Source organism: Oncorhynchus clarkii, chromosome 29, assembly GCF_045791955.1.
Source record: "Oncorhynchus clarkii lewisi isolate Uvic-CL-2024 chromosome 29, UVic_Ocla_1.0, whole genome shotgun sequence".
NCBI classification, from domain to species: Eukaryota; Metazoa; Chordata; class Actinopteri; order Salmoniformes; family Salmonidae; genus Oncorhynchus; species Oncorhynchus clarkii.
Window position 1 is genome coordinate 40,642,900 of NC_092175.1, and position 21,752 is coordinate 40,664,651.

At 44.9% G+C, this 21,752-nt stretch overlaps 1 protein-coding gene across 1 annotated transcript in view; it reads left to right on the forward strand.

Annotated features, from left to right (window-relative positions):
- LOC139388601 (regulatory factor X-associated protein) overlaps positions 1-21,752 on the forward strand; it is a 1,150,577-nt gene that overhangs the window by 32,344 nt on the left and 1,096,481 nt on the right. The window lies entirely within an intron of this gene.

The following is a 21,752-nucleotide window of genomic DNA, read 5'->3' on the forward strand; positions in this document are numbered from 1 at the left end:
GGTTGGGTAGGCTGAGTATAAGGTAGGAGGATATTTTTTTATTTATTTAACCTTCATGTAACTGACATTGATCGGCTCAGAATCGGCTCAGAATCGGCTCAGAATCGGCTCAGAATCGGCTCAGAATTATGAAAATGTTTCAAAACATTATTTTTCCACTTTTCAAATATCTGTCACTCTATGTTGTGTAATGTTGATGTCTGAAATGCACAACATAACAACTTCATATCCTATTATTCTACTTCAGGTTATTAGGAGAGGGGCGGCAGGTAGCCTAGTGGGGCGGCAGGTAGCCTAGTGGGGCGGCAGGTAGCCTAGTGGGGCGGCAGGTAGCCTAGTGGGGCGGCAGGTAGCCTAGTGGTTAGAGTGGAGGGGCGGCAGGTAGCCTAGTGGTTCGAGGCAGGCAGCCTAGTGGTTCGAGGCAGGTAGCCTAGTGGTTCGAGGCAGGTAGCCTAGTGGTTCGAGGCAGGTAGCCTAGTGGGTCGAGGCAGGTAGCCTAGTGGGGCGGCAGGTAGCCTAGTGGGTCGAGGCAGGTAGCCTAGTGGGTCGAGGCAGGTAGCCTAGTGGGTCGAGGCAGGCAGCCTAGTGGTTAGAGGCAGGTAGCCTAGTGGTTCGAGGCAGGTAGCCTAGTGGTTAGAGGCAGGTAGCCTAGTGGTTCGAGGCAGGTAGCCTAGTGGTTCGAGGCAGGTAGCCTAGTGGTTCGAGGCAGGTAGCCTAGTGGTTCGAGGCAGGTAGCCTAGTGGTTCGAGGCAGGTAGCCTAGTGGTTAGAGTGGAGGGGCGGCAGGTAGCCTAGTGGTTCGAGGCAGGCAGCCTAGTGGTTCGAGGCAGGTAGCCTAGTGGTTCGAGGCAGGTAGCCTAGTGGTTCGAGGCAGGTAGCCTAGTGGGTCGAGGCAGGTAGCCTAGTGGGGCGGCAGGTAGCCTAGTGGGTCGAGGCAGGTAGCCTAGTGGGTCGAGGCAGGTAGCCTAGTGGGTCGAGGCAGGCAGCCTAGTGGTTAGAGGCAGGTAGCCTAGTGGTTCGAGGCAGGTAGCCTAGTGGTTAGAGGCAGGTAGCCTAGTGGTTCGAGGCAGGTAGCCTAGTGGTTCGAGGCAGGTAGCCTAGTGGTTCGAGGCAGGTAGCCTAGTGGTTCGAGGCAGGTAGCCTAGTGGTTCGAGGCAGGTAGCCTAGTGGTTCGAGGCAGGTAGCCTAGTGGTTCGAGGCATGTAGCCTAGTGGTTAGAGGCATGTAGCCTAGTGGTTAGAGGCAGGTAACCTAGTGGTTAGAGGCATGTAGCCTAGTGGTTAGAGGCATAGTAGCCTAGTGGTTAGAGGCATGTAGCCTAGTGGTTAGAGGCATGTAGCCTAGTGGTTAGAGGCATGTAGCCTAGTGGTTAGAGGCAGATAGCCTAGTGGTTAGAGGCATGTAGCCTAGTGGTTAGAGGCAGATAGCCTAGTGGTTAGAGGCATGTAGCCTAGTGGTTAGAGGCAGGTAGCCTAGTGGTTAGAGGCAGGTAGCCTAGTGGTTAGAGGCATGTAGCCTAGTGCTTAGAGTGTTGGACTAGTAGCCAAAAGGTTGCAAGATCGAATCCCTGAGCTGACAAGGTAAAAAAATATGTTGTTCTGCCCCTGAACAAGGCAGTTAACCCACTGTTCCTAGGCTGTCATTTAAAATAAGTTTTTCTTCTTAACTGACTTGCCCAGTTAAATAAAGGTCAAATAAATAGAAGGTGTTGGCTAGAGAGCACCACAGCATGTGTGCACTGGAAACACTTTCATTTCAACAGTAAAATACCTTAAATGGGTACCATAGAATTAATGTTGTAGATTGCATTGCATTATGGGTAAAATATGGCTATTTAAGTGTAATTGGAATCCTCCTGTAAAAAAAAATTCTCTAAAATGCTGTACTTCTTTACAGTAATTTTTTTATTTTACCTTTATTTAACTAGACAAAGAAGTTATTTAGTCATTCATTGTAGCCATTGGCATCCTGTAGAATTTCTATTTTCATTGAGTTTTCTATTGTCAATCAATAAAGTCAGATTTAATCAACAACTAAGAAGGTTAAAGGGTACAGGAATGTACATACTCTATATTTACAAAAGTATGTGGACACCCCTTAAAATTAGTGGATTCCGCTATTTCAGCCACACCCTGTTGCTGACAGGTGTATACAATCGAGCACACAGCCATGTAATCTCCATAGACAAAACATTGGCAGTAGAAGATCTCAGTGAAACTGTCATAGGATGCCACCTTTCCAACAAGTCAGTTAGATCAAATTTCTGCCCTGCTAGAGCTGCCCCGGTAAACTGTAAGTGCTGTTATTGTGAAGTGGAAACGTCTAGGAGCAACAACGTCACAGCCGCAAAGTGGTAGGCCACACAAGCTGGGGCTGTTTTTCATGGTTCGGGTTTGGCCCCTTAATTCCAATGAAGGGAATCTTAACACTACAGCATACAATGACATTCTAGACAATTCTGTGCTTCCAACTTTGTGGCAACAGTTTGGGGAATGCCCTTTCCTGTTTCAGCACGACAATGCCCCCGTGCACAAAGCGAGGTCCATACAAAAATAGTTTGTCGAGATCGGTGTTGAAGAACTTGACTGGCCTGCACAGAGCCTGAACTCAACCCCCATCAAACACCTTTGGGATGAATTGGAACACCGACTGTGAGCCAGGCCTAATCACCCAACATCAGTGCCCGACCTCACTAATGCTTGTGGCTGAATGGAAGCAAGTCCCCGCAGCAATGTTCCAACATCTAGTGGAAAGCCTTCCCAGAAGAGTAGAGGCTGTTATAGCAGCAAAAGGGGGGGACCAACTCCATATTAATGCCCATGATTTTGGAATGAGATGTTCGATGAGCAGGTGTCCACATACTTTTGGTCATGCAGTGTATCTGGCTGTGTTGTCAAAATCACTACATGTCCCATTGAGTCAAACGACTAGAAACGTCCAGCAACGTCCAGCAACGCCTGTGGATCTCAAAACTGAAATTGAATCCTTAACACTTAGGCTCCTTCCTGTGTGGTGCAGCGGTCTAAGGCACTGCATCTCGCTACAGACACCCTGGTTCAAATCCAGGCTGTATCACAGCGGTCTAAGGCACTGCATCTCACTACAGACACCCTGGTTCAAATCCAGGCTGTATCACAGCGGTCTAAGGCACTGCATCTCAGTGCTAGAGGCGTCACTACAGACACCCTGGTTCAATCCTCTGCTGTATCACAACAGGCTGTGATTGGGAGTCCCGTAGGGGTGGCACACAATTGGCCCAGTGTCATCTTGGTTCGGCCATCATAGTAAATAAGAATTTGTTCTTGTTTAACTGGCTTGCCTAGTTGAATAAAAACATAAATAAAATAATTTGCCACTTATGTCTTATGACATGAGTGACAGATAGCTCGAACCAGTCATGACTATTCAATAAAACAATAAAACAACACATTTTTGTGAATTTCTTAGTTAAATGATTGTATAACTTAGCAAATGGGTTTGGAAGTTGAGGGTGGAGTATTTATGAAGTTAGGCAATGAGGACGAAAACGAGCATAGTTCAGCTAGCCAACTACTTTTGCCAAGGAAAACCGGGGACAGGATATAGCTCGGCGCACATGCGAACTATGCTAATTCAGGACAGATTGTAGTTTTTATGCCTGGATATCGGGAGCTGTCGGCAAACGGTTTGATTAAAGAAATTCAGAGACTGAAACGAATACATCATATTTAAGGAGAACAAATCGATATAAATGCAATAAATAAATCAGCTGTGACTTTCAATATTAAAACAAAGCTTAAAACGATGTTTGAGTGAACCTGAATCCAGAAGATAAACCCGGTACTCTTACCGCTCTATGTATATGGTATACAGGTAACTGCAAAAACGAAGGAAACACCAACATAAAGAGTCTTAATAGGGGGTTGGGCCACCACGAACCACCAGAACAGCTTCAATGCGCTTTCTCATATATTCTACAAGTGTCTGAAATTATTGGTTTAGCCTAGTCAGTGTATTAGTCAGTGTACTTCTGTACCTAATTTGAATCTTAAATAGCCTTGTTTCTATGCAAAAGAGGGATGAGGAAGGACCAGAAATATTTGTGAACTGTTTGATACTGGGATGATAGAAACACACATTCACTGCGTGCTTAGCGCTTCTCCGTGAGCGGGTTGGATGTAGGTACCTTGAGTCACGACCCACTCTGCACAGACGTCAATTAAACGTATATTCCACGTTGGTTCAATTTCATTTCATTGAAATGAGTGGAAACAACATTGATTCAACCAGTGTGACAGGTCTCCTGACTATTTTTCCACACTAAGCTCTGGACACGATCCATCAGAGTCCCGATAAATATGGTTCGAGAGGATCTTTCTCGAAATGGATGCGCTTAAAATTGGAAGTATTGTTAAGTTCCACAGCAGTTGCTGTAAACTGTGAAAATGTCAAACTTCTAGACTGACTGTCGCCAGTCGGGCTTGCGTCATTAACGGACCAGGCACGGCACTCAGACAATACGGGTTGTATACATCCGCAATGAACAGCAGTCCGAGGGGGCTCTAGGATACTGATGCAAATGGATAACTATTATCACATGTTCATGGAACTGCATCAGCTTGATGTTGAGAATAAATAAAGAGAGAGCTTCTATGGCGTTTTTGTAGGACATTATTGTTTATAACCTATTATAAACAAATCACAGGTGGGTTTTGTTTCATTGTTTTCTTTATATATTAGGACTCAATAACCTAACATTATGTCGTCACAGTCAGACTTCTTGGGCTAAGGCTAGTAACATTTCGTTCTGGGTGTAGCTCAATAAACAACATAATTGCAACAACCAAATATGATATACTATAGGCTATTATTATTAGAGGCGGCAGGTAGTCTAGTGGTTAAAGCGTTGGACTAATAACTGAAAGGTTGCAAGATCAAATTCTCGAGCTGACAAGGTAAAGATCTTTCGTTCTGCCCCCTGAACAAGGCAGTTAACCCACTGTTCCTAGGCCGTCATTGAACATAAGCATTTGTTCTTAACTGATTTGCCTAGTTAAATAAAGGTAAAAAAATAATGATGCCCAGAAAGAGCAGAACATGTGTCCTATTAAAGGGAGGGAGATAGGAGGATAAAACCTGTTAACATGATGGATATCAATTATATACTGTATATACACTAAATAGGTATGAATCACCTGCACTTCGAGAGGCCTTAACAAAGGCTTCCAAACTTGCAGTGACGACAGGCAAAACACACCAAGGACATGGTAAATGTGCTACCTCTCCAGTCTGACCATAGACATTTCATCTTTGGGGCACTAATACCACCTATAAATTGCATTGATACCCAAACTCTTATTCACAGGCCCCATAAAATGGTTGCTTTTTACAAGGCACGCCTTAAAATATGACAATGAGCCAGAAACAATAATACCAATACCACTAGTGGTCAAAAGGTTTTTGGTGCTCCAAGGATATGGTATGGTACTGTTGCTTGGGGCTAAAATCTTGTTTTTCATATACAATAAAAATAACAGCAATGTAACATATTCATTATTTACAGTAAATTGCTGCATTTCGCAATGCACTCTGGGAGATTTTAGATGTAACTGGTGAATGATACCGTCAGTTCCAATGAAACCTTGGTTTAACAGTATATTACTGCAAAGAAAGACTGTATTCCAAATGGGAGTGTAATTCGACCCCACGGAATGCAGTAAATACGGTAAATCTGGAGCGCCAAAAACCTTTTGACCACTAGTGGGTGCACGGTGTTGTTGTTTCTGATTTATTACAATGTTTTAAGGCACGCCTTGAAAAATACAACAATTTTGTTGCACCCGTGAGTGAGAGTTGTGTATCAATTCAACTCACAGGTGGTAGTAGTGACCAAACAATTAAATGTGTATAAGAGACAGATTGAAGTGTCAGTAAGCCCGTTTCTATGGCCTTTGTCTGTTTTTCCCTGTAGTCACTGCAATACATCTGGTTAATATACAGAATATTTGATAAATAAATACAAATTATATATATACAGTACCAGTCAAAAGTTTGGACACCTACTCATTCAAGGGTTTTTCTTTCTTTAGAATATTTTCTACATTGTAGAATAATAGTGAAGACATCAAAACTATGAAATAACACATATGGAATCATGTAGTAACCAAAATAGTGTTAAAACAAATCAAAATATTTTATATATTTCATATTCTTCAAAGTAGCCACCCTTTGCCTTGACGACAGCTTTGCACACTCTTGGCATTCTCTCAACCAGCTTCACCTGGAATGCTTTTTCAACAGTCTTGAAGGAGTTCCCACATATGCTGAGCACTTGTTGGATGCTTTTCCTTCACTCTGTGGTCCAACTCATCCCAAGTCATCTCAATTGGGTTGAGGTCAGGTGATTGTGGAAGGCAGGTCATCTAATGGAGCACTCCATTACTCTCCTTCTTGGTCAAATAGCCCTTACACAGCTTGGAGGTGTCATCATTGTCCTGTTGAAAAACAGATGATAGTCCCACTAAGCGCAAACCAGATGGGATGGCGTATCGCTGCAGAATTCTGTGGTAGCCATGCTGGTTAAGTGTGCCTTGAATTATAAATAAATCACTGACAGTGTCACCCGCAAGGCACCCCCACACCATCACACCTCCTCCTCCATCCTTCACGGTGGGAACCACACATGCGGAGATCATCTGTTCACCTACTCCGTGTCTCACAAAGACACGGCTGTTGGAACCAAAAATCTCAAATTTGGACTCATCAGACCAAAGGACAGATTTCTACCGGTCTAATGTCCATTGCTTGTGTTTCTTGGCCCAAGCAAGTCTCTTCTTATTATTGGTGTCCTTTTGTAGTGGTTTCTTTGCAGTAATTCAACCATTTTTCCGTATTGACTGACCTTCATGTCTTAAAGTATTGATGGACTGTCGTTTGTCTTTGCTTATTAGAACTGTTCTTGCCATAATATGGACTTGGTCTTTTACTAAATAGCACTATCTTCTGTATACCACCCCTACCTTGTCACAACACAACTGATTGGCTCAAACACATTGAGAAGGAAAGAAATTCCATAAATTAACTTTTAACAAGGCACACCTGTTAATTTAAATGCATTTCAGGTGACTACCTCATGAAGCTGGTTGAGAGAATTCCAAGAGTGTGCAGAGCTGTCGTCAAGGCAAAGGGTGGCTACTTTGAAGAAGCTCAAATATAAAATATATTTTGATTTGTTTAAGACTTTTTTTTGGTTACTACATGACTCCATATGTGTTATTTCATAGTTTTGATGTCTTCACTATTATTCTACAATATAGAAAATAGTACAAATAAAGAACAACCCTTGGATGAGACTTTGGACTGGTACCGCCCGCACGCACGCACACACACACACACACACACACGCACACACGCACACACACACAGCCTCCGGAATGTATTCATAACTTTCACAAAATGTTCATCAAGGATCTCTCTGTACTTTGCGTAGGGATGGTGACAGGTTTCCTCCAAACGTGATGCTTGACATTCAGGCCGAAGATGGTTATCCTTCTGGAAGGTTCTCCCATCTCCACAGAGGAACTCTGGAGCTCTGTCAGAGTGACCATTGGGTTCTTGGTCACCTCCCTGACCAAGGCTCTTCTCCCTGATTGCTCAGTTTGGCAGGGCGGCCAGCTCTAGGAAGAGTCTTGGTGGTTCCAAACTTCTTCCATTTAAGAATAATGATTGAAGCCACTTTGTTCTTGAGAACTTTCAATGTTGCAGAACTTTTTTGGTACCCTTCTCCAGATCTGTGACTCAACACAATCCTGTCTTGGAGCTCGACGGACAATTCCTTCGACCTCATGGCTTGTTTTTTGCTCTGACATGCACTGCCAACTGTGGGACCTTATATAGACAGGTGTGTGCCTTTCCAAATCATGTCCAATTAATTTAATTTTTTAAAGTTGTAAAAACATAAAAGATATTCAGTGGAAACAGGATGTACCTGAGCTCATTTTCGAGTCTCATAGCGAAGGGTTTGAATACTTATGTAAATAAGGTATTTCTGTTTTTTATTTGTACTAACATTGCAAAAAATTATTAAAACCTGTTTTCGCTTTGTCATTATGGGGTATTGTTTGTGGATTGATGATGAAACACATGTATTTAATCCATTTTAGAATAAGTCTGTAATGTAACAACATGTGGACAAAGGGAAGGGGTCTGAATACTTTCCGAATGCTCTGTGTCCAGGTAACTGCCAAAATAAAGGAAACACTTGAGTACATTTTTTTTTAATAAAAAAAAAAAAAGTAACCTTTATTTAACTAGGCAAATCAGTTAAGAACAAATTCTTAATTACAATGACAGCCTACACCAGCCAAACCCGGATGATGCCCGGCCAATTGTGCGCCGCCTTATGGGACTCCCATTCACAGCCAGTTAAGATACAGCCTGGAATCAAACCAGGGTGTCTGTAGTGACACCTCAAGCGCTGAGATGCAGTGCCTTAGACCCCCGCACCACTCAGGAGTATATTGAAAGTATATCGAAAGCAGGTGCTTCCACGTAAGTGTGGTTCCTGAGATAAGTAAGAAATTAACATCCCATATATCCCATAATGCTGGTTAGGCCATTATTTTGGCTACGATGGCTATGCCCCCATAGGGTGATAATGCCCCCACCCACAGGTCACTGAATGGTTTGATGAACATGAAAATGATGTAAACCATATGCCATCTCGTAGCCACAAGAACCCAATTGAACACTTATGGGAGATTCTGGAGTGGCGACAGTGTTTTCCACCACCATCAACAAAACACCAAGTGATGGGACTTCTAGTTGAAGAATGGTGTCACATCCCTCCAATAGAGTTCCAGACACTTGTAGATTGAATGCTAAGGTGCACGGAAGCTGTTCTAGCTGCTGGTGGGCCATCTCCCTATGAAGACACTTGGTGTTGGTGTTTCCTTTATTTTGGCAGTTACATGTATATAGAAGGACTATTTGGAAAAATGACTTCCAGACTGGGAGCTGCAGCAGAACCAGATGGAGATGGAGAGGGAGAGGGGAGAGAGAGCGAGAGAGGAGGGGGGGGAGATGGAGAGAGAGAGAGAGCAGGGGGGAGAGGGAGAGGGGAGAGAGAGAGGAGGGGGAGAGAGAGATGGGGAGAGAGGGCGAGAGGGGAGAGAGAGAGAGAGAGAGAGAGGAGAGGGAGAGAGAGGAGAGGGGGAGATAGAGAGGGGGGAGAGATGGAGAGAGAGGAGTGGGGGAGAGGGGCGAGAGAGGGGGGAGAGGGAGAGAGGAGGGGGGAGAGAGGAGGGGGGAGAGAGAGACAGAGAGAGAGAGAGGGAGAGAGAGGAGAGGGGAGTGGGGGAGAGGGGCGAGAGAGGGGGGAGAGGGAGAGAGGAGAGGGAGAGAGGAGGGGGGAGAGAGAGACAGAGAGAGAGGGGGGAGAGACTTACAGGCAACCAGCAGGACAAACAGGAAGTGCAGGGAGAGAGATACAGACAATCAGCAGGACAAACAGGAAGTGCAGGGAGAGACATACAGACAACCAGCAGGACAAACAGGATGTGCTCTCCGGGGCTCAAGGAGGCAACCCGTAGATACATCCACATTATTAGCCCGGTGCCAAACCTCAGCCTCGCACTACAACCCAGTAAATTACCCAGAGACTTCATTTAGTCAGACCGCAAGAACTCTCTCTGTGTGCTTGTGTCGCAAATGGCACCCCATTCTCTATATTGTGCACTGCTTTTGACCAGGGACCATAGGGCTCTGATCACAAGTAATGCACTAGGAGATGAGGTGTCATTTGGGATGTATTCTCTGTTATGTGGAGGAGATGTTTCGAAACAAGTGCCCCCCACAGGACCTATCAGTCAGAAACAAAACAATAGAAAAGTACAAAGGAATGTATGGGAACCAGAGTTAATATGGGTTTCTATGGGAACCAGAGTTAATATGGGTTGGCTATGGGAACCAGAGTTAATATGGGTTTCTATGGGAACCAGAGTTAATATGGGTTGGCTATGGGAACCAGAGTTAATATGGGTTTCTATGGGAACCAGAGTTAATATTGGTTTCTATGGGAACCAGAGTTAATATGGGTTTCTATGGGAACCAGAGTTAATATGGGTTTCTATGGGAACCAGAGTTAATATGGGTTTCTATGGGAACCAGAGTTAATATGGGTTTCTATGGGAGCCAGAGTTAATATGGGTTTCTATGGGAACCAGAGTTAATATGGGTTTCTATGGGAACCAGAGTTAATATGGATTGGCTATGGGAACCAGAGTTAATATGGGTTTCTATGGGAACCAGAGTTAATATGGGTTTCTATGGGAACCAGAGTTAATATGGGTTGGCCATGGGAACCAGAGTTAATATGGGTTGCTATGGGAACCAGAGTTGATATGGGTTTCTGTGGGAGCAATAGTTAATATGGGTTTCTATGGGAACCAGAGTTAATATGGGTTTCTATGGGAACCAGAGTTAATATGGGTTTCTATGGGAACCAGAGTTAATATGGGTTTCTATGGTAACCAGAGTTAATATGGGTTTCTATGGGAACCAGAGTTAATATGGGTTGGCTATGGGAACCAGAGTTAATATGGGTTTCTATGGGAACCAGAGTTAATATGGGTTGGCTATGGGAACCAGAGTTAATATGGGTTTCTATGGGAACCAGAGTTAATATTGGTTTCTATGGGAACCAGAGTTAATATGGGTTTCTATGGGAACCAGAGTTAATATGGGTTTCTATGGGAACCAGAGTTAATATGGGTTTCTATGGGAACCAGAGTTAATATGGGTTTCTATGGGAGCCAGAGTTAATATGGGTTTCTATGGGAACCAGAGTTAATATGGGTTTCTATGGGAACCAGAGTTAATATGGATTGGCTATGGGAACCAGAGTTAATATGGGTTTCTATGGGAACCAGAGTTAATATGGGTTTCTATGGGAACCAGAGTTAATATGGGTTGGCCATGGGAACCAGAGTTAATATGGGTTGCTATGGGAACCAGAGTTGATATGGGTTTCTGTGGGAGCAATAGTTAATATGGGTTTCTATGGGAGCCAGAGTTAATATGGGTTGCTATAGGAACCATAATTAATATGGGTTGCTATGGGAACCAGAGTTAATATGGGTTTCTGTGGGAACCCGAGTTAATATGGGTTTCTATGGGAACCAGAGTTAATATGGGTTTCTATGGTAACCAGAGTTAATATGGGTTTCTATGGGAACCAGAGTTAATATGGGTTGGCTATGGGAACCAGAGTTAATATGGGTTTCTATGGGAACCAGAGTTAATATGGGTTGGCTATGGGAACCAGAGTTAATATGGGTTCCTATGGGAACCAGGGTTAATATGGGTTTCTATGGGAACCAGAGTTAATATGGGGTGCTATGGGAACCAGAGTTAATATGGGTTTCTATGGGAACCAGAGTTAATATGGGTTGCTATGGGAACCAGAGTTAATATGGGTTTCTGTGGGAACCAGAGTTAATATGGGTTTCTATGGGAACCAGAGTTAATATGGGTTGGCTATGGGAATCAGAGTTAATATGGGTTCCTATGGGAACCAGGGTTAATATGGGTTTCTATGGGAACCAGAGTTAATATGGGGTGCTATGGGAACCAGAGTTAATATGGGTTGGCCATGGGAACCAGAGTTAATATGGGTTTCTATGGGAGCCAGAGTTAATATGGGTTGCTATAGGAACCATAATTAATATGGGTTGCTATGGGAACCAGAGTTAATATGGGTTTCTATGGGAACCAGAGTTAATATGGGGTGCTATGGGAACCAGAGTTAATATGGGTTTCTATGGGAACCAGAGTTAATATGGGTTTCTATGGGAACCAGATTTAATATGGGTTGGCCATGGGAACCAGAGTTAATATGGGTTCCTATGGGAACCAGGGTTAATATGGGTTGGCTATGGGAACCAGGGTTAATATGGGTTGCTATGGGAACCAGAGTTAATATGGGTATGAGGATATTTATGCAGGGTGTCAAGGAAGGTGATAATGTGGGCAGTATTGTAAGGACCAAGAGTGGCATAATAATGAAGGACGCCGTTCTGACTAATGGCTGCACACATTGTGATGAAACATGACCGAATACAAACAGTGTAGCTATTCCCTCCGCAAGGCAATCAAACAAGCTAAGCGTCAGTATAGAGACAAAGTAGAATCTCAATTCAACGACTCAGACACAAGAGGTATGTGGCAGGGTCTACAGTCAATCACGGATTACAAAAAGAAATCCAGCCCAGTCACGGACCAGGATGTCTTGCTCCCAGGCAGACTAAATAACTTTTTTGCCCGCTTTGAGGACAATACAGTGCCACTGACACGGCCCGCAACCAAAACATGCGGACTCTCCTTCACTGCAGCTGACGTGAGGAAAACATTTAAACGTGTCAACCCTTGCAAGGCTGCAGGCCCAGACGGCATCCCCAGCCGCGCCCTCAGAGCATGCGCAGGCCAGCTGGCTGGTGTGTTTACGGACATATTCAATCAATCCCTATTCCAGTCTGTTGTTCCCACATGCTTCAAGAGGGCCACCATTGTTCCTGTTCCCAAGAAAGCTAAGGTAACTGAGCTAAACGACTAGCACTCACTTCCGTCATCATGAAGTGCTTTAAAAGACTAGTCAAGGACCATATCACCTCCACCCTACCTGACACCCTAGACCCACTCCAATTTGCTTACCGCCCAAATAGGTCCACAGACGATGCAATCTCAACCACACTGCACACTGCCCTAACCCATCTGGACAAGAGGAATACCTATGTGAGAATGCTGTTCATCGACTACAGCTCGGCATTTAACACCATAGTGCCCTCCAAGCTCGTCATCAAGCTCGAGACCCTGGGTCTCGACCCCGCCCTGTGCAGCTAGGTACTGGACTTCCTGACGGGCCGCCCCCAGGTGGTGAGGGTAGGCAACAACATCTCCACCCCGCTGATCCTCAACACTGGGGCCCCACAAGGGTGCGTTCTGAGCCCTCTCCTGTACTCCCTGTTCACCCACGACTGCGTGGCCACGCACGCCTCCAACTCAATCATCAAGTTTGCGGACGACACAACAGTGGTAGGCTTGATTACCAACAACGACGAGACGGCCTACAGGGAGGAGGTGAGGGCCCTCGGAGTGTGGTGTCAGGAAAATAACCTCACACTCAACGTCAACAAAACTAAGGAGATGATTGTGGACTTCAGGAAACAGCAGAGGGAACACCCCCCTATCCACATCGATGGAACAGTAGTGGAGAGGGTAGTAAGTTTTAAGTTCCTCGGCGTACACATCACAGACAAACTGAATTGGTGTACCCACACAGACAGCATCGTGAAGCTGCGCCTCTTCAACCTCAGGAGGCTGAAGAAATTTGGCTTGTCACCAAAAGCACTCACAAACTTCTACAGATGCACAATCGAGAGCATCCTGTCGGGCTGTATCACCGCCTGGTACGACAACTGCTCCGCCCACAACCGTAAGGCTCTCCAGAGGGTAGTGAGGTCTGCACAACGTATCACCGGGGGCAAACTACCTGCCCTCCAGGACACCTACACCACCCGATGTCACAGGAAGGCCATAAAGATCATCAAGGACAACAACCACCCGAGCCACTGCCTGTTTGCCCCGCTATCATCCAGAAGGCGAGGTCAGTACAGGTGCATCAAAGCTGGGACCGAGAGACTGAAAAACAGCTTCTATCTCAAGGCCATCAGACTGTTAAACAGCCACCACTAACATTGAGTGGCTGCTGCCAACACACTGACTCAACTCCAGCCACTTTAATAATGGGAATTGATGGGAAATGATGTAAAATATATCACTAGCCACTTTAAACAATGCTACCTAATATAATGTTTACATACCCTACATTATTCATCTCATATGTATACGTATATTCTGTACTCTATATCATCTACTGCATCTTTATGTAATACATGTATCACTAGCCACTTTAACTATGCCACTTTGTTTACATACTCATCTCATATGTATATACTGTACTCAATACCATCTACTGTATCTTGCCTATGCCGCTCTGTACCATCACTCATTCATATATCTTTATGTACATATTCTTTATCCCCTTACACTTGTGTCTATAAGGTAGTAGTTTTGGAATTGTTAGTTAGATTACTTGTTGGTTATTACTGCATTGTCGGAACTAGAAGCACAAGCATTTCGCTACACTCGCATTAACATCTGCTAACCATGTGTATGTGACAAATACAATTTGATTTGATTTGATTTACCACGCTGTCCAGGGACGTCCCATGAGGTTTCTTCCCCTGCATCTTGCTTTGGCTAGTGTAACAGTATAACTTTAGACCGTCCCCTCACCCATACCCGGGCGCGAACCAGGGACCCTCTGCACACATCAACAACAGTCACCCCTCGAAGCATCGTTAACCATCGCTCCACTACTTCAAGGGAGAGGGTAGTTAACCAAGGGGAACCACTACTTCAAGGTCTCAGAGCAAGTGACGTCACCGATTGAAACGCTATTTAGCGCGCACCACCGCAAACTAAGCTAGCCGTTTCACATCCGTTACACTAGCTTAAAGCCGACATCATCGTAGACGAAATCATGACACTCTGCAGCAGCATCTAGTTTAATAACTCTCTGAATCAGGCAAGACAAAACAGTATTGTATGACAGCATGAATTGACATACACTGGAATACAGTACCAATGACAGGAGCTACTTGATAGCTTACTTGTGCGTATTCATAGTGCGGTTGTTTCACTCTGTAGAGCTGCTTCATACGAATCACCCTATTCATATTAGTGAACGTTGTGTCGTCAGTGATGACGTGGTGTTGCGGTTGTCGTAAAGACGCCTCGTTGTTTGAAATGACCACATTCACCGTGTGTTGTTCCTGCTCTGCTTGTGAACAGCCGGTTTCTGCCTCTATTGAAGGGTCGTCTGGCAATTCTGCAAAAACATGATGTGACTGGTTAGGGTGCAAGGATATCGTTGAGTATGAAATGTGACTAGTGCTGTACGTGTTGCGGTGCTGTACGCACAGTAGCACGGTGTAGAGGGTAGGTTTTACTTACCTGTTCTCATTTCGAAATGTCCAGATGACTCTTGCGGCGGTGTAGCGGCTCAAGTTAGGCTGGACCCTCTGCCCAGTCTCCCTAAAACTCCAACCACGGTTGACCACATGGTTCAACCAAAGGGTTCCCAGATCTCATCTGCGATGGTTCTCTTTCATCCTCTTCCTCGTCCCACTCCTCTCGAACTCTCTCTCCACAATTGGTCTCCATTCGTTGTCCAAACCAAGAAGGCCAACCTGAAGTATATTTATAGTGCTCAAGCGCTGATTTCTAAGTGAAGAAATGAGCTATATACTGTAAGTGTTTTCACACGTGAGCACTGGGTGTAGGGGTAATCGGTAAATGAGTGTGGCATTTTGAATGGCAGTCTTTTCCAAACGAAACACAAGACCTATTAGATGTGAAATTATGTGTCTAATGTAGAGGACTGTGTTTAGTATTTTACAATTGCAAACTGAGTGTAAAGCAGAAAATGTGCGTGCAGTTTTGCAGACTTGGTCTGAAGATCAGGTTCACATGAGTTAATGGTTTTACTGAGTGTTCCTCAAGTACCACTTTTAGTGTGTAAGAGATTGTAGAAAACAAACAAACTGTAACATGGGTTGCTGTGGGAACCAGTTAATATGGGCTGCTGTGGGAACCAGAGTTAATATGGGTTGCTGTGGGAACCAGTTAATATGGGCTGCTATGGGAACCAGAGTTAATATGGGCTGCTGTGGGAACCAGAGTTAATATGGGCTGCTATGGGAACCAGAGTTAATATGGGCTGCTGTGGGAACCAGAGTTAATATGGGCTGCTATGGGAACCAGAGTTAATATGGGTTGCTGTGGGAACCAGTTAATACGGGTTGCTGTGGGAACCAGAGTTAATATGGGTTGCTGTGGGAACCAGAGTTAATATGGATTGCTGTGGGAACCAGAGTTAATATGGGTTGCTGTGGGAACCAGAGTTAATATGGGTTGCTGTGGGAACCAGAGTTAATATGGGCTGCTGTGGGAACCAGAGTTAATATGGGTTGCTGTGGGAACCAGAGTTAATATGGGTTGCTGTGGGAACCAGAGTTAATATGGGTTGCTGTGGGAACCAGAGTTAATATGGGTTGCTGTGGGAACCAGAGTGAATATGGGTTGGCTATGGGAACCAGGGTTAATATGGGTTGCTGTGGGAACCAGAGTTAATATGGGTTGCTGTGGGAACCAGAGTTAATATGGGTTGCTGTGGGAACCAGTTAATATGGGCTGCTATGGGAACCAGAGTTAATATGGGCTGCTGTGGGAACCAGAGTTAATATGGGCTGCTATGGGAACCAGAGTTAATATGGGTTGCTGTGGAACCAGTTAATATGGGTTGCTGTGGGAACCAGAGTTAATATGGGTTGCTGTGGGAACCAGAGTTAATATGGGTTGCTGTGGGAACCATAGTTAATATGGGTTGCTGTGGGAACCAGAGTTAATATGGGTTGCTGTGGGAACCAGAGTTAATATGGGTTGCTGTGGGAAGCAGAGTTAATATGGGCTGCTGTGGGAACCAGAGTTAATATGGGTTTCTATGGGAACCAGAGTTAATATGGGTTTCTATGGGAACCAGAGTTAATATGGGTTTCTATGGGAGCCAGAGTTAATATGGGTTTCTATGGGAACCAGAGTTAATATGGGTTTCTATGGGAACCAGAGTTAATATGGATTGGCTATGGGAACCAGAGTTAATATGGGTTTCTATGGGAACCAGAGTTAATATGGGTTTCTATGGGAACCAGAGTTAATATGGGTTGGCCATGGGAACCAGAGTTAATATGGGTTGCTATGGGAACCAGAGTTGATATGGGTTTCTGTGGGAGCAATAGTTAATATGGGTTTCTATGGGAACCAGAGTTAATATGGGTTTCTATGGGAACCAGAGTTAATATGGGTTTCTATGGGAACCAGAGTTAATATGGGTTTCTATGGTAACCAGAGTTAATATGGGTTTCTATGGGAACCAGAGTTAATATGGGTTGGCTATGGGAACCAGAGTTAATATGGGTTTCTATGGGAACCAGAGTTAATATGGGTTGGCTATGGGAACCAGAGTTAATATGGGTTTCTATGGGAACCAGAGTTAATATTGGTTTCTATGGGAACCAGAGTTAATATGGGTTTCTATGGGAACCAGAGTTAATATGGGTTTCTATGGGAACCAGAGTTAATATGGGTTTCTATGGGAACCAGAGTTAATATGGGTTTCTATGGGAGCCAGAGTTAATATGGGTTTCTATGGGAACCAGAGTTAATATGGGTTTCTATGGGAACCAGAGTTAATATGGATTGGCTATGGGAACCAGAGTTAATATGGGTTTCTATGGGAACCAGAGTTAATATGGGTTTCTATGGGAACCAGAGTTAATATGGGTTGGCCATGGGAACCAGAGTTAATATGGGTTGCTATGGGAACCAGAGTTGATATGGGTTTCTGTGGGAGCAATAGTTAATATGGGTTTCTATGGGAGCCAGAGTTAATATGGGTTGCTATAGGAACCATAATTAATATGGGTTGCTATGGGAACCAGAGTTAATATGGGTTTCTGTGGGAACCCGAGTTAATATGGGTTTCTATGGGAACCAGAGTTAATATGGGTTTCTATGGTAACCAGAGTTAATATGGGTTTCTATGGGAACCAGAGTTAATATGGGTTGGCTATGGGAACCAGAGTTAATATGGGTTTCTATGGGAACCAGAGTTAATATGGGTTGGCTATGGGAACCAGAGTTAATATGGGTTCCTATGGGAACCAGGGTTAATATGGGTTTCTATGGGAACCAGAGTTAATATGGGGTGCTATGGGAACCAGAGTTAATATGGGTTTCTATGGGAACCAGAGTTAATATGGGTTGCTATGGGAACCAGAGTTAATATGGGTTTCTGTGGGAACCAGAGTTAATATGGGTTTCTATGGGAACCAGAGTTAATATGGGTTGGCTATGGGAATCAGAGTTAATATGGGTTCCTATGGGAACCAGGGTTAATATGGGTTTCTATGGGAACCAGAGTTAATATGGGGTGCTATGGGAACCAGAGTTAATATGGGTTGGCCATGGGAACCAGAGTTAATATGGGTTTCTATGGGAGCCAGAGTTAATATGGGTTGCTATAGGAACCATAATTAATATGGGTTGCTATGGGAACCAGAGTTAATATGGGTTTCTATGGGAACCAGAGTTAATATGGGGTGCTATGGGAACCAGAGTTAATATGGGTTTCTATGGGAACCAGAGTTAATATGGGTTTCTATGGGAACCAGATTTAATATGGGTTGGCCATGGGAACCAGAGTTAATATGGGTTCCTATGGGAACCAGGGTTAATATGGGTTGGCTATGGGAACCAGGGTTAATATGGGTTGCTATGGGAACCAGAGTTAATATGGGTATGAGGATATTTATGCAGGGTGTCAAGGAAGGTGATAATGTGGGCAGTATTGTAAGGACCAAGAGTGGCATAATAATGAAGGACGCCGTTCTGACTAATGGCTGCACACATTGTGATGAAACATGACCGAATACAAACAGTGTAGCTATTCCCTCCGCAAGGCAATCAAACAAGCTAAGCGTCAGTATAGAGACAAAGTAGAATCTCAATTCAACGACTCAGACACAAGAGGTATGTGGCAGGGTCTACAGTCAATCACGGATTACAAAAAGAAATCCAGCCCAGTCACGGACCAGGATGTCTTGCTCCCAGGCAGACTAAATAACTTTTTTGCCCGCTTTGAGGACAATACAGTGCCACTGACACGGCCCGCAACCAAAACATGCGGACTCTCCTTCACTGCAGCTGACGTGAGGAAAACATTTAAACGTGTCAACCCTTGCAAGGCTGCAGGCCCAGACGGCATCCCCAGCCGCGCCCTCAGAGCATGCGCAGGCCAGCTGGCTGGTGTGTTTACGGACATATTCAATCAATCCCTATTCCAGTCTGTTGTTCCCACATGCTTCAAGAGGGCCACCATTGTTCCTGTTCCCAAGAAAGCTAAGGTAACTGAGCTAAACGACTAGCACTCACTTCCGTCATCATGAAGTGCTTTAAAAGACTAGTCAAGGACCATATCACCTCCACCCTACCTGACACCCTAGACCCACTCCAATTTGCTTACCGCCCAAATAGGTCCACAGACGATGCAATCTCAACCACACTGCACACTGCCCTAACCCATCTGGACAAGAGGAATACCTATGTGAGAATGCTGTTCATCGACTACAGCTCGGCATTTAACACCATAGTGCCCTCCAAGCTCGTCATCAAGCTCGAGACCCTGGGTCTCGACCCCGCCCTGTGCAGCTAGGTACTGGACTTCCTGACGGGCCGCCCCCAGGTGGTGAGGGTAGGCAACAACATCTCCACCCCGCTGATCCTCAACACTGGGGCCCCACAAGGGTGCGTTCTGAGCCCTCTCCTGTACTCCCTGTTCACCCACGACTGCGTGGCCACGCACGCCTCCAACTCAATCATCAAGTTTGCGGACGACACAACAGTGGTAGGCTTGATTACCAACAACGACGAGACGGCCTACAGGGAGGAGGTGAGGGCCCTCGGAGTGTGGTGTCAGGAAAATAACCTCACACTCAACGTCAACAAAACTAAGGAGATGATTGTGGACTTCAGGAAACAGCAGAGGGAACACCCCCCTATCCACATCGATGGAACAGTAGTGGAGAGGGTAGTAAGTTTTAAGTTCCTCGGCGTACACATCACAGACAAACTGAATTGGTGTACCCACACAGACAGCATCGTGAAGCTGCGCCTCTTCAACCTCAGGAGGCTGAAGAAATTTGGCTTGTCACCAAAAGCACTCACAAACTTCTACAGATGCACAATCGAGAGCATCCTGTCGGGCTGTATCACCGCCTGGTACGACAACTGCTCCGCCCACAACCGTAAGGCTCTCCAGAGGGTAGTGAGGTCTGCACAACGTATCACCGGGGGCAAACTACCTGCCCTCCAGGACACCTACACCACCCGATGTCACAGGAAGGCCATAAAGATCATCAAGGACAACAACCACCCGAGCCACTGCCTGTTTGCCCCGCTATCATCCAGAAGGCGAGGTCAGTACAGGTGCATCAAAGCTGGGACCGAGAGACTGAAAAACAGCTTCTATCTCAAGGCCATCAGACTGTTAAACAGCCACCACTAACATTGAGTGGCTGCTGCCAACACACTGACTCAACTCCAGCCACTTTAATAATGGGAATTGATGGGAAATGATGTAAAATATATCACTAGCCACTTTAAACAATGCTACCTAATATAATGTTTACATACCCTACATTATTCATCTCATATGTATACGTATATTCTGTACTCTATATCATCTACTGCATCTTTATGTAATACATGTATCACTAGCCACTTTAACTATGCCACTTTGTTTACATACTCATCTCATATGTATATACTGTACTCAATACCATCTACTGTATCTTGCCTATGCCGCTCTGTACCATCACTCATTCATATATCTTTATGTACATATTCTTTATCCCCTTACACTTGTGTCTATAAGGTAGTAGTTTTGGAATTGTTAGTTAGATTACTTGTTGGTTATTACTGCATTGTCGGAACTAGAAGCACAAGCATTTCGCTACACTCGCATTAACATCTGCTAACCATGTGTATGTGACAAATACAATTTGATTTGATTTGATTTACCACGCTGTCCAGGGACGTCCCATGAGGTTTCTTCCCCTGCATCTTGCTTTGGCTAGTGTAACAGTATAACTTTAGACCGTCCCCTCACCCATACCCGGGCGCGAACCAGGGACCCTCTGCACACATCAACAACAGTCACCCCTCGAAGCATCGTTAACCATCGCTCCACTACTTCAAGGGAGAGGGTAGTTAACCAAGGGGAACCACTACTTCAAGGTCTCAGAGCAAGTGACGTCACCGATTGAAACGCTATTTAGCGCGCACCACCGCAAACTAAGCTAGCCGTTTCACATCCGTTACACTAGCTTAAAGCCGACATCATCGTAGACGAAATCATGACACTCTGCAGCAGCATCTAGTTTAATAACTCTCTGAATCAGGCAAGACAAAACAGTATTGTATGACAGCATGAATTGACATACACTGGAATACAGTACCAATGACAGGAGCTACTTGATAGCTTACTTGTGCGTATTCATAGTGCGGTTGTTTCACTCTGTAGAGCTGCTTCATACGAATCACCCTATTCATATTAGTGAACGTTGTGTCGTCAGTGATGACGTGGTGTTGCGGTTGTCGTAAAGACGCCTCGTTGTTTGAAATGACCACATTCACCGTGTGTTGTTCCTGCTCTGCTTGTGAACAGCCGGTTTCTGCCTCTATTGAAGGGTCGTCTGGCAATTCTGCAAAAACATGATGTGACTGGTTAGGGTGCAAGGATATCGTTGAGTATGAAATGTGACTAGTGCTGTACGTGTTGCGGTGCTGTACGCACAGTAGCACGGTGTAGAGGGTAGGTTTTACTTACCTGTTCTCATTTCGAAATGTCCAGATGACTCTTGCGGCGGTGTAGCGGCTCAAGTTAGGCTGGACCCTCTGCCCAGTCTCCCTAAAACTCCAACCACGGTTGACCACATGGTTCAACCAAAGGGTTCCCAGATCTCATCTGCGATGGTTCTCTTTCATCCTCTTCCTCGTCCCACTCCTCTCGAACTCTCTCTCCACAATTGGTCTCCA